We start from the raw sequence: 11,801 nt of genomic DNA, 5'->3' as shown, positions 1-11,801 counted from the left end.
TGGAAGGTGAACTTCTGACCATCTCCACCTGTTTGTAGCCTTCTAACATGTAGTTTTTCAAAACTACCCTGTGTTTGCTGTAAACCGTTACCAGCTTCTGTGTCCCAGCAAAAAAAAAAAAAAAAAAAAGCATTCCCACAGAATGATGCCGCCACCATAATGTTTACTATAGAACCGCCACACTTGGACTTTGAATTGGTCCTCTGGACTTTATTTCAACAGTGGAGTTCTTCTTCCATAAAGGCCAGTTGTCCTATCAACAACATATTCTCCCACCTGAGATGATCTGTTGCACCTCCTCTAAAGTCACCTTGGGCCTCATTGCTGCTTCTGTGATTTTAAGGCTCTTGATAAAATCTGTCAGTATAGAAGCACAGTTCTGACTGCCACATCTTATGCAGTTTTGCCATGTTCTGTTTTTTGATGGTCAATTAAACAGTCCTCAAGGGTGGAAATCCCATTCCTTTGTTATGGGGATCAATAAACGGAGAGATTTCTCAAGAGCCATTTTTCAGAATAAAAGGGAGTGAATGCATGAATATAATTTTCAATTTTATTTTGTAAATAATGTTGTCAAAACATTTTTTTCCACTTTACCATTCTATGCTACTTTGAGTTGGTCTGTAAATAACATAAACCCAGTGAAGTACCCTCAAGTTTGTTGTTGAAATATATATTTTTTAAATAAACGCTTTTAAGGTAGAAGCACAAAGAGTATTAATACGTCTTATAAGGCACAATAGGGTACACCAAAGATATTTTGAGGTTTCCCACGTTAAATATTTTACAAAATCTGTTTATTAGCCCACTATAGTTCTTTTGTTTCACTTCACAGATCGTGCACACACACAAAAGTGAGCTCGTGTCAAGTTATTCTCCCATAGCTGGAAAAAGAGGGAACGCTGACATTCATGTTGCATTTAATATTTTATTTTATGCGCCACTTATCAGCTCTGTTGAGCGCTGAGTTTTCTGCATGGGTTGAGACTTTAAGCATCCCAAAAGACATGACTGGAGGGGACGTTTGTTGTCAAAAAAGGAGGCGATTGTTGTTAAATCTGATGGCGAAATGTCACATGCTCCCCTGCTGCCTTTCAAATCGTTCCCTATTATCCTTATTTTAAAGTGAGCGACTTGCTGATGGCGCTTTAGCGCAGAGAGCTGAGCCGGAGACAGACGGACCGGTCCGTCTATCCAGCTGCCGCTGCATCTGCAGAAGCGCGCGGTCACGCACACACACACACACACAGGAGCGCATTCGGCTCGCGCGCACACGCTCGCGAGAAGAGAAACCACGATTCCCGCGCGCGTTTCGCATCCTGTTCGCTGCCCGGAGCACCTCCAACTGTACGCAGCTATAGCCCCATGTACATTGAGCGTCTCCGCGTGCGTCCGGCAGCCGCTCGTCTGCCTCTTCCACCCCCGCTGCGCCACCTCTCCCCTCGCGGGACAAGGAATAACGAGACACAGGGAGCTGTAATCACACCGAGGCAAGTTGAGTCCCCCCCCCCGCACCTTCCCCGAACCCACCCCGCCCCCCTCCCCTTACAATGCGCGGGGGCCAACAGAGATTGCAGTGGAGAATCAGCAGTGTAGGCGCACACACACGATGAAGATTGGATTTACAAAACGAGAGGAAAAAAACAGTGATTTAATTCACCTCAATGTGAGGTGGTAAAACAAGGGGATTTCATTCATCTTTTTGTTGTTGTAGCGCGCTTGGAATTATTCATTACCAGAGATTCTGTGATATTTTTTTTTCTTTCCCCCCTGCATGTTCAAGGGAGAGAGTGGACTGTTGCAATGTCATCTCAAACCGCTGTTTTGGAGCTCTGTGGAAGGAAGATGCTGTAAGTACTTTCTTTCCATCCATTTTTTTTATCCCTATTCTCTCTGTTGATCAGCCGACACGGTGTGACTTTTAAAGCGTTCCTCGCCCGAAGTGCAGCAGCACACGGGGAGCGAGCACAGCTGTTCGCATGAGAACTTGGATATTAACACGTTTGGGCTAACAAAAAAAAAAAAAAGAGAGCGTTAATCTCTATTAATTCATAATGTTGCTGCAGTGCGCACTTCTACTCAAGTCCGCGTTTAGTCTGAAAAATAAAATTTAAAACCCCGGCAAAAAACGTAGAACATATAAGCTCAAAATCATCGATCTGAAAGGGATTTAAATGGATGAATAAATGACAATTGTGCGTTTTAGGATTTAAAAAAAAATCTATATTTATTTATTTAATTTTATTTTGTAAAGGATGGATAACACATTGCGGCGTTTTGGTTGGAACAACTTCTCCATCCCATCTCAGGACGAGCGATCAGCCGTTAACAGTGGATAAATCATCCCATAACCCTCCGCTTATTGACCATTTCATTACATTTCTAGCACAGGCTGCAGCTGTTCTCCGCAGGATGGAGTAAGAAAGTGGACATAAGCGTTTGAAAAGAGAGAAAAGGAAGAAAAAAAATCTACCCAGCGTGCGTCTTGGTAAAGATGAAGAGGAGGCATGCACAAGTCGGCGCCAGTGGGGGTCGCACTTGCATTGTCTTGGCTTCATTGGATCAACCGGGAAGATCTAAATAAATTTGCAACCACCCTCTCAACCCCAGTCTCTCTCTCTCCCCCTCTGTTCTCGGGATGCAGTCACGTTGTTGAAGCGCAGTACTGCCATCACACAAAAGCTCTTCCTACTTAACAATGAAGATTCACACTGCTAGTTGCGTGTGTCTTAAATGGGAAACCTAATGAATGGAGCCAATCCAAAGCAGTATGGGGGGCCTAAGCAGAATTTGGGGACCAATCAACCCAGCTCAACTAAACATTTGTATAATTACTGTTCAAATGTTTATGTATTGTATATATTACATTACCAATATTATTTACAGCTTAATCTCAACCAATTAGAATATCACCAATGTTTAAATTTGTGACAGTACTAAAATAAAAAGTAAAATTAATATACATATTTGGTACACACAGTCTTAATTTTAATTTGGATGCTCAAGAACCAAAAAAGAAATTGGATAGAACCAAAACAAAAAAAGATAAAAAAAAGTGTTAGGCTAGTAAAAAGTCTGTTCATGTCATGTACATAATGTACAATCAGTACTTGGTAGGGACTCCTTCTGCATAAATTACTCCATCAGTGCAGCATGGCACAGACACCACCAGCCTTTGGAACTGCTATTAAGGAAGCCCAGGTTGCTTCAGTGTCTTCCACTCCCCTCTATCAATGGCTCTGGCGTCTCTTGTCTTCCTCTTGACAGTACTCCATATATTCTTTATGGGATGAACTCTTTCGACAGTAACCTGAAGTCCATTCCTTTTCTCCTGAGCCCAGGCAATACACTTCTGACATCGCAGTTCAGGAGTGAGTTAACATACAGAATAGAACAGTTGTAGCCAGTTTCTAGTTTTTGCTGTGTGATGACTTTTGAAGCACTCCCTTCAACCTATTGAATCTTTGCCAAGCTCTGGGCTTTGCTCCTCTATTTTTCTCAATGCTGCTGTTATTCCTCTTGCTTTTTCCACAACACATTTTTTCCTTCCACTAAACTTCACCCTAATATGATTGGATAAAGCAGTTGTAATCGACTTCAACAATATACTTGTTGTGACTCCCCTGGAACATTTTCATATAATTGTCTTAGAAACTGGTTATTGGGTTTTCATCAGCTTTAAGCCACGATCATTAAAATTAAAATAATAATGGCTGACATATATCCGTTTGTGTGAATGTACATCTTCATTTTTGAATCGTATCATGAAAATAAAATTAAATGTTCAATTACATCCTAATTTTACAGCTACAAAGCAATTTCTGCCACACTTCATTTGATCATTTGTTGATTAGTTGAATTGCATTCGCTTTACATGATTTAAATACTTGTGGCAAATGTCTATGTCTGCATCGGTTGGTTCAGAAATTCTCTCACGCCCCCCCTGGCTCAGAAATTAATACTTGTTAAGCATAGGAGGAAAATTATCTAACAGAATGCACCTTGAACTCCATGTAGTTTTTTAAAAAAATAAATTGAAATAGCCTAATTATGGGACGATTAATAATTTTTTTCCCTGTTGTCGACAGTGTTTTAAAGAGTATTATCAGACTTATCGTGTTTACAGTGCAACATACGATTTTAAATCTCAAACATTTTATGGTATGTGTTAAGAATAATGATCACTTGTCCAATAAAACTACTCTGTAAAGCTGGTTTAAGAGACTATTGTAGTGCCCTTTTTTTGAAGGCTCTAAGATGCTGTGTAGTTTGCTTTTGCTTGGAGCTGGTTCTGATAGTGATGATAGATAGATTGAACTGCACTTCTAAACTGTCAAGATTTTCACTTTTCTGATGTGTGTGTGTGTGTGTGTGGGGGGGTGTGTGTGTCAAATATACACATACGATATACAAACTCTTATTACATTTTAATCCAGTGTTGTAGTCCAGTACATCTGCAGACAAAAAGGTGTGTGGGAAGAAACAGGGTATATGCAGGAGTTGCGATTGATAGCTTTTTAGCTTCACCTTTATTTACATATAGATGGAAACCGTAGCAGAAAGACACAGTTCTTGGAGTGATTTTTACAGATTATCACGGTTAGGCGTTAAAAAGTCAAGTCAAGAATGAGTCTAGCCTGTAGGAGAGATTTTTCTTCTAAGGTGGCATTTGATTCAAATTAATCAGTGTTGTTCACAGCAAAAATAACCTGAAATTACCTTTGCCTGTGGCCTTGAGAGATGGTTTCAGCAAAGAGTTTCCTTTCATGTTGGGAGAAGATATCTTTATTTTATACTTAAAGCAAGAAAAACATGCATAAATTAGCTGCTTATTGTTTTTACTAATTATATTTTGCTAAAAAATAGACAGCTTTCAAATATGAGATTCCTGGATTTTGGTCAAACTTGAGGTAAGCAGCTACCTAACTAATAAAATGCATAGCTTCTAAACATGACATGAATAAGAAAAATAAAGTTATTTTTGAAGTTTTCACATCCCTTGACCTTTTCCACATTTTGTATCATTAGAACTGCAAACACTGATACATTTTGGGGGCTTCTTTTTGACAGATCAATACACAGTGCAGTAAAATTGTAAAGTTGAAGTAAATTTACTCTTGGCTTTCAAAATCTTCACCAATAAAAATCAAGTATTGCCTGCATTGGTATTTTACCCCGTTTTTTCCAGTTCCCCTTAAAGGGGCCTAGTAACGCACTGTGACCTTAAAAAAAAACAAAAAAAAAAAAGTATTCATATTCAAATAGAACGATATTCACTGAGCGTGTGTCCTGATAGTGTTAGTCCTTTTTGAGCCAGAGAAGAATTTGGTACCAGCCCGATCATCTGACATAAATATTGTTGTGCTATCTGCCGGTATTCCTGCTGAACTATCCGGAAGCAAGATGGCGACATTTGACACAGCTGCTGTTAGGGTTAGCCAGTAGAGCATCCTGCAATGCTTTGCACCAAAGTGAACGCTCGACATGGTTGAAGACCAACCCGATCTACAGGGTTAGGGTTACTTAACCTCTTTCTTCTGGGTGTTGCTGACTTTTTCTGTTCCATTGCTTCTCCTTATTTACTGTGTGCATACCCACTATCATACTTGTTCACACGTGGTCTTGTTTTGGGACACGCATGTGCTTTATTTACTAATAAATATATCAAAAACAAAGTGTAAAATACAGAAATAAACTATAATAAACCAACAGGGCACAGGAAGGGAATTGGAAAACGTTTGTATGTAACCGAAGTGAGCTACTGCCATAGATATTCATAAAGTCATTTTAAAATTCACCACATCCCCTCAATGCTAATACCTAAAACAAACCACTTAAAGGAAATGTATTGCAATTCTGTTAGCAAAGCAGCTGCAATAAATATTGTGTCGCACAATAACTGGCTGCAACGCAAAGTGTCTCAACTAAACAGCTGAGATGAAGAATCTGCAATCCTCAGCCAAAACAATGTTGGAGAAATCCCATGCTCTGCCTCCTTCACGATACAGATTAGCATTCGCTCGCTTCTAATGAAGGAGGGCTCTCATGTAGGGAGAAGCTCCAATGCCTCCAAATTGCGCCTATGGGAAGAGAGACATAGGGAAATGCAAAACGTGTTCATCATGCTTTCAAACAAAATAGAGGGCCTGGGATTTAGCGAGAATTAGGGAAGAGGAGGAAAAATCAGGAAAAGACATTACCAACCTTCACATGGTTTATAATTTCAAAATAATCACCTCACAACTCACAAATGTCAGACTTCAGTCTCATTGTCAGTGGCTGACAAGGATGGGTAAAAAAACAATACATAGACTTTTTTCCAATTTGTGTGATTGACACCTTCGAGCCCAAGAAGGACCCAACATTATTTTCCATCGGTGTGGAGGAGATAGGATGACTGAGATAAGTAGGATTTTGTAAGAATGCTAGATAGTGTAGGAGTGATTGAGAGACTCTGTACTCACCCTAACTTAGATATAGATGTCAAAATCTAAAAATGAGTTTACGTCATAACAGTAAGGCTTTAAAAAGTCAAGTGCAGAAGGTGTCGCATCTTTAGAATATATTTCTCTTGTAAGGCAGCAGGTGATTCAAATTAATAAACGTTTCTAATCAAATCAAACCTAAAATTACATTCTTCCAGGATATTTCGGTCAAATATGAATCCACTTGCCTTCTGAAGTCAACAATTTAGAAAATAACGGGCAATAATGTCCGTAATGTGAATAAGTTCAAGCAATAAAAATACCTCTGGAAGTCACTCCATATGTGCGGTCTATGCATAGGCATGTGTTGGGCATCAGGTGCGGAGAGAGTGCGTGCAACTCTGTTTCAATTCTGTATGAGGGAATATGAGCGATTTCTCTTCTTCCCTTACATTAAATCCCTCCTGTTCCCTTTCTGACTCTTGCACACACACACACACTGAAGGTTTGTTGCAAGGTAGAGGGGTAGGTGCAGTGGGGGAGACAACATGTTGAAGCCTGAGCGGTAACAGACGATTACTTCCACTGGGCTTCTCCTGAGCGCTCATGCACATGTCAGGGCGCATGGAGCAGATGGCTTGGGCCTGGGAGAGAGGGGCTGAGCAGAGGAATGGCTTGGAGAATTTAGTCGGAGGATTTGGAGACATAGAATACCACTGCCGGATATAAGACAATGTTAGTTAGTCATTTCAATGATCAAGTAAATGCTGAGTCAGGCAAAATTAAGACAAGATTTCACTGAAATGAATGCTCAACATTTAAGAAACAGATGTTGTGGCACCCCCAAAAACGTCAACACACCAACTTTACATTTTTTGCAAGCAATTCCTTTTCAATTCATCTGCAATGCAAAGAACCATCATGCTTTTCCATGTCTAGGTGTTCCCACTGTTTGTTGGGAGATCCATTCCTCTGGGCGTTCAACACATGCCAGAGGATATGCACATGTTCATATTTGCACTACTGCAATGTTTCTTATGCAGTATCTTCCTCAAAACATGCTTTCTTGTTTAGCTTTCACTGCCAATGTCTATTTGTCTGTTGCATGTGTGGATCAGACATTTATCATTACATTACATCATTGGTTCACACGGTTATGTAAAAATCTGATCTGCGCACAGGGGTCACTGGGAAAAGGTCCAGATAAAACAAATTGTATGTCACACACAAACTTTATGGTCGAGAAAACTGCAAAGTAGCAATTCCTTCAATCAAACAATGTGTCTGGTAAAGAATAACTATGGGACTGATTCAACATCTACTATAAGAAACTAAATGCAGAGAATAGAAATTCTTATTTAAACAGTATGCAGAAACTCAAAATTTTGGTCAGGAAAGTAAAAAATAATGTCATTATCTTTTAGTATTAAAATAAGCTTGCACCCTGTTGCAGAAATAGCTGCATAGATGAAGGAACCCTTTACACCATACTAACAAACTAACATTGGAATATAGAAGAGGAAAATACCGTGTTATATGATACATTTAAATATGATAGATTTGAAATTCCTTGTAGAAATCATGTGATTTCTAAAAAAAGAAAAGAAAAAAAAAGAAAATGAATATCTTCAGCTCCTTTTGAGCCAGATTCCATGTTCCATGTTATGTGCAACCAACCAGACAATGTCTCTGCAAAACACTGCCAAACCAAATCCTGCACCTTGTGTTACAGGTGAAGGGAACTGGGGTGGAAACCTGTCACACACAGATCAAACATGTACATTGTAGCAATAAAGAGATCAACATTTTGTTGATGAGGTCTCAAAGATCTAACTCTGGTTTTTGAAGGACTTGGACGACTGAGGTCAGATGTGGACAGAGATGCCCGGGAAGATGGATTTTTGGGTGGATTTTATGATGTCCATCATAAATAGGCACGAGACAGGCAAAAGCGATCTTGGTCGTGGAGACCCGACTTGGTCATTTTGGGCCAGATCTTCAGGTGGAAGAAAGGGAGGCACATAAGCCAGCTGGTGGGATTGGATTTTTGAAGCTCAACTAAATTAAGTTGCTGCACTTTTAACTGTTTTCCCCCCCTAAACATGTTACTGATCTGAATTTCAAGACAGTTTCATGATAGAAATACTTAAATAACTTTCCATTAACAACACACTTGATCAGGATCTCAATTAAAACACATTTAACTGTACTTTTATTAGAGGTTTCTGTATGACCATTTTTAAATATGCAAGCAGCATACTTTTTGTTTATGTTCACAGCTTCTGTGTGAACTGAGATGGATTGTAAATAGTTGAGAGAAAATTGTTGGAATCACACATACAAAGCACATTGTGGGACACGAAAAAGCCTCTCAACACTTTACTACAATGCCTGCAAAAGCAACAAGGAGCCCACTTTAGCATCACATTTGCATTCATGCAATTTCTTCAACGTTGCGCATGTCAAACGGTGAATCTAATTTCAGACTGAAACTTTGGGAAAAGAAACCAAAAGAAGGACACAGAACTTTGGGAATCACATTAGTCAGGGGAAATATAAATAGAGCAGGAGGAAATGAAAGAGAAGCAGAAAGATGAAAAAAAAAATGGCTTTTGTTTTATAACTAAACTACTCTTTCACGAGTGTCAAATTAGTCACTAACAAATCAGTTGTAGTTAGCAGTTACAAATACTGTGCAAATGTGAAACAGCTGGTACTGTAATGAGCAAATACCCTATGCTATACATCAGATTGCTGAATTGTTTCTATCCATATCTTCTGGCAAAAACCCTTCATTGAGCAGCTTCTCAATGAAGAAGTAATTTGCACAACACATCAAGTTACGGCAACACGCTGAAAAATGTATTGCTTTTGCTTAAATCTTTAGAGGATTTAAGCACGTGAATCGACTTTCTGTACCCAGGTAATCCTATTTAGAGTCTCAACAGTCATAGGCATGGAACTTGAGGACATCCTAGCTTACTAGTACATTACAGGGAGAACAAAACATGCAACCAATCAATGTGTAGTTTTAGAATGTGGGAGAAAGCCAAAGCCGTAAACTTTGCACCACAACAAAACAACAACACAGTTTTAGGTAGCAATTATCACGCAGTGAGGAAAAATGCAGAATACATGTTTTGACTTAGGAGTTCATTTTTTGGTGGCTACATTGTGAATATGATGATGATTTCTGAGGAGTGTCTGTTCAATTAAAAGGCAATCAGAGAGAAAACCGTTAACCATTTTACTGGTTAAGTATTAGGAGGTTGATATTGCTGCTTATACAAAAACTATATTTGATTACCACACTAATACAAAATTTGAGTTATTGCCAATGCAAGCACAAGGCAAAGTAAGTAAAACTGGTATTTATCAGTCAACTCAAACGTGTTCATTGTAGCTATATGTTGGACTTGGACCAGCACCAGAAGGTTTCTTTAATGTTATTGTCAGTGGTGTCTCTGGCATGAGAAATTAAGTGGGGCACAAAAAATCAACATCTATTAGCAGCAAAAAACATAAATTGTGGTGCAAATTGATTGAATTTGACTTTGTAAAGTGCCTTGAGATGACATGCTTCATAAATTGGAGCTATATAAATAAAATTGAATTTAATTGAATTGATGCACCACCTGCTTTTGGTCAATTTCAAATTAAACAGATACATTTGAATAAACTAACACTAGAAATTGTATTTTATATAAGCCAAATGTAATTAAATTTTTTATACATAAAATTGCAAATAAAGGCCCACTAATGTTGATTTATTGAACATTAGTGGGCTGGATTGAACACATCAATCCTTCAATGAGCCAGCAAGGACAACCAACACTAGATGGTTGCACACTATCCGGCAGAACTTAAACGTAACGTGTGCAATTCAAGTATTTTGATTGGATCATCCGCGCTTGGGGCCATATGATTTGTGTCCCACAGCTGTCTGAGAGCGTGTCGGGCATGCGCACTGCAATTTCAGTTGTTCATTATTTAAACAAACGTTGGTGGGCTGGCCCCAATATCAAGGCGCCTCAAGAGGGTTTAGCCTACTGAGCTTGTTTGTCAGTATTCTGACTTAGATATACTCAGATATATGACTTAGATATATAGACACAAATATTTATAACATAATTTTATTAGTAAGGGAATCAGTCTTTTTTTTACAATATTACTCTATAAAGAACAATCATGTCCCACTGCTTATTACGAACTTTGAGCTCCGCAGCGACATCTCGTGAGGCCAGGCCCCACTGACCCCAAAGGCAGACATCACATGTTACTGTCCTCTGTTTCCAGCAGCTAGTGGAGTAAGTTAACTTTTATATTGGTGTATATGGGCTAGTTTGTCCAAAAAAACTGCTACCACTCTCACCCAGTCTCTTCTCACATTTGTCAGAACAATAATAAAAAAACAAACCTTTTTTTGAAAATAATCAGACAAGCAGCTGCTCTTTTCAAAACCATGAATGCAACTGATTAATTGAGACAAATTTAAAACACGTGCATTAACAGCCTTAAGCACATTTTGCACTTTGAGCTCTAAACAACCTTAAGGTTAATTAAAACAGCTTACGGTATCCTCTCTGCATGTGGAAACATAACATTGTGAAGGCTGGTTCCTTTGTGTGTTCAGGATGCAGATTGTAATTAGACTGTGATGTAATTTATTAAAGGGCAGTTGCTAACTCTGACAACTTCGTTAAAAACCTAGACGATATGCTGTTGTGTGCACCATGTGTGAAGCTAAGACAGGTTAGTTACATGTTAGTTTCTTTAGTATTCAGCAGTTTTGAAATCTTTGTAAATATTTCCACCAGTGAAACATTGTCTTTTGCATAAATCTCTCGTCGTGGTAATTTTTTTTTCCTAAGTTTCTATTACTGTCCTAAAAAAAGTAAGCCACTTCAATGTTTTTTTTTTATATTAATTTGTTAAGTTTACATTTATTCCTACAGGTCATCTCTCTGATACAAGGTCCTATTCTTTAGACAAAACATCCTACTGATATAATGATACAGTGGCCTGCTAAAGTATTCCCTACCCTTGGCGTTTTTCATGTTTTGTTGCCCTACAACATGGAATTAAAATGAGTTCTTTGAAAGTTTGCACCATTTAATTTTATCAGGCCTACAATTTACAGGCTAACAAACATACAGGTTTTGCTCAAATATCTCACCATTTAGCACCATCCATTTTTCCCTTGACCCGGTTTCTCAATCCCAGGTGCTGAAAATCATCCCCACAGCATGCCGCTGCCACCACCATATGGACATGGTGTTCTTGGGGTGATGGGATGTGTTGGATATGCAGCAGACATGGCATTTTCTTTGGTGGCCAAAATGTTTACATTTTAATCCAACCGGACCAGGATTTTTT

The 11,801-nt window shown here is 38.9% G+C and overlaps 1 protein-coding gene across 1 annotated transcript in view; it reads left to right on the top strand.

The window, feature by feature from the left end:
* The first annotated feature begins 1,540 nt into the window (after window positions 1-1,540).
* The window catches only part of grin2aa (glutamate receptor, ionotropic, N-methyl D-aspartate 2A, a), a 302,450-nt gene continuing 292,189 nt past the window's right edge, over window positions 1,541-11,801 (top strand). The window contains exon 1 of the mRNA XM_012876661.3: window positions 1,541-1,850. The gene's annotated coding sequence lies outside the window, so the exon portion shown is untranslated. The remainder of the gene's footprint in view (window positions 1,851-11,801) is intronic.

The sequence above is a fragment of the Fundulus heteroclitus genome, unplaced genomic scaffold (assembly GCF_011125445.2).
Source record: "Fundulus heteroclitus isolate FHET01 unplaced genomic scaffold, MU-UCD_Fhet_4.1 scaffold_48, whole genome shotgun sequence".
NCBI lineage: Eukaryota > Metazoa > Chordata > Actinopteri > Cyprinodontiformes > Fundulidae > Fundulus > Fundulus heteroclitus.
Note: the sequence above shows the minus strand (reverse complement) of the source record. Positions and strands in the feature narration are given on the sequence as shown.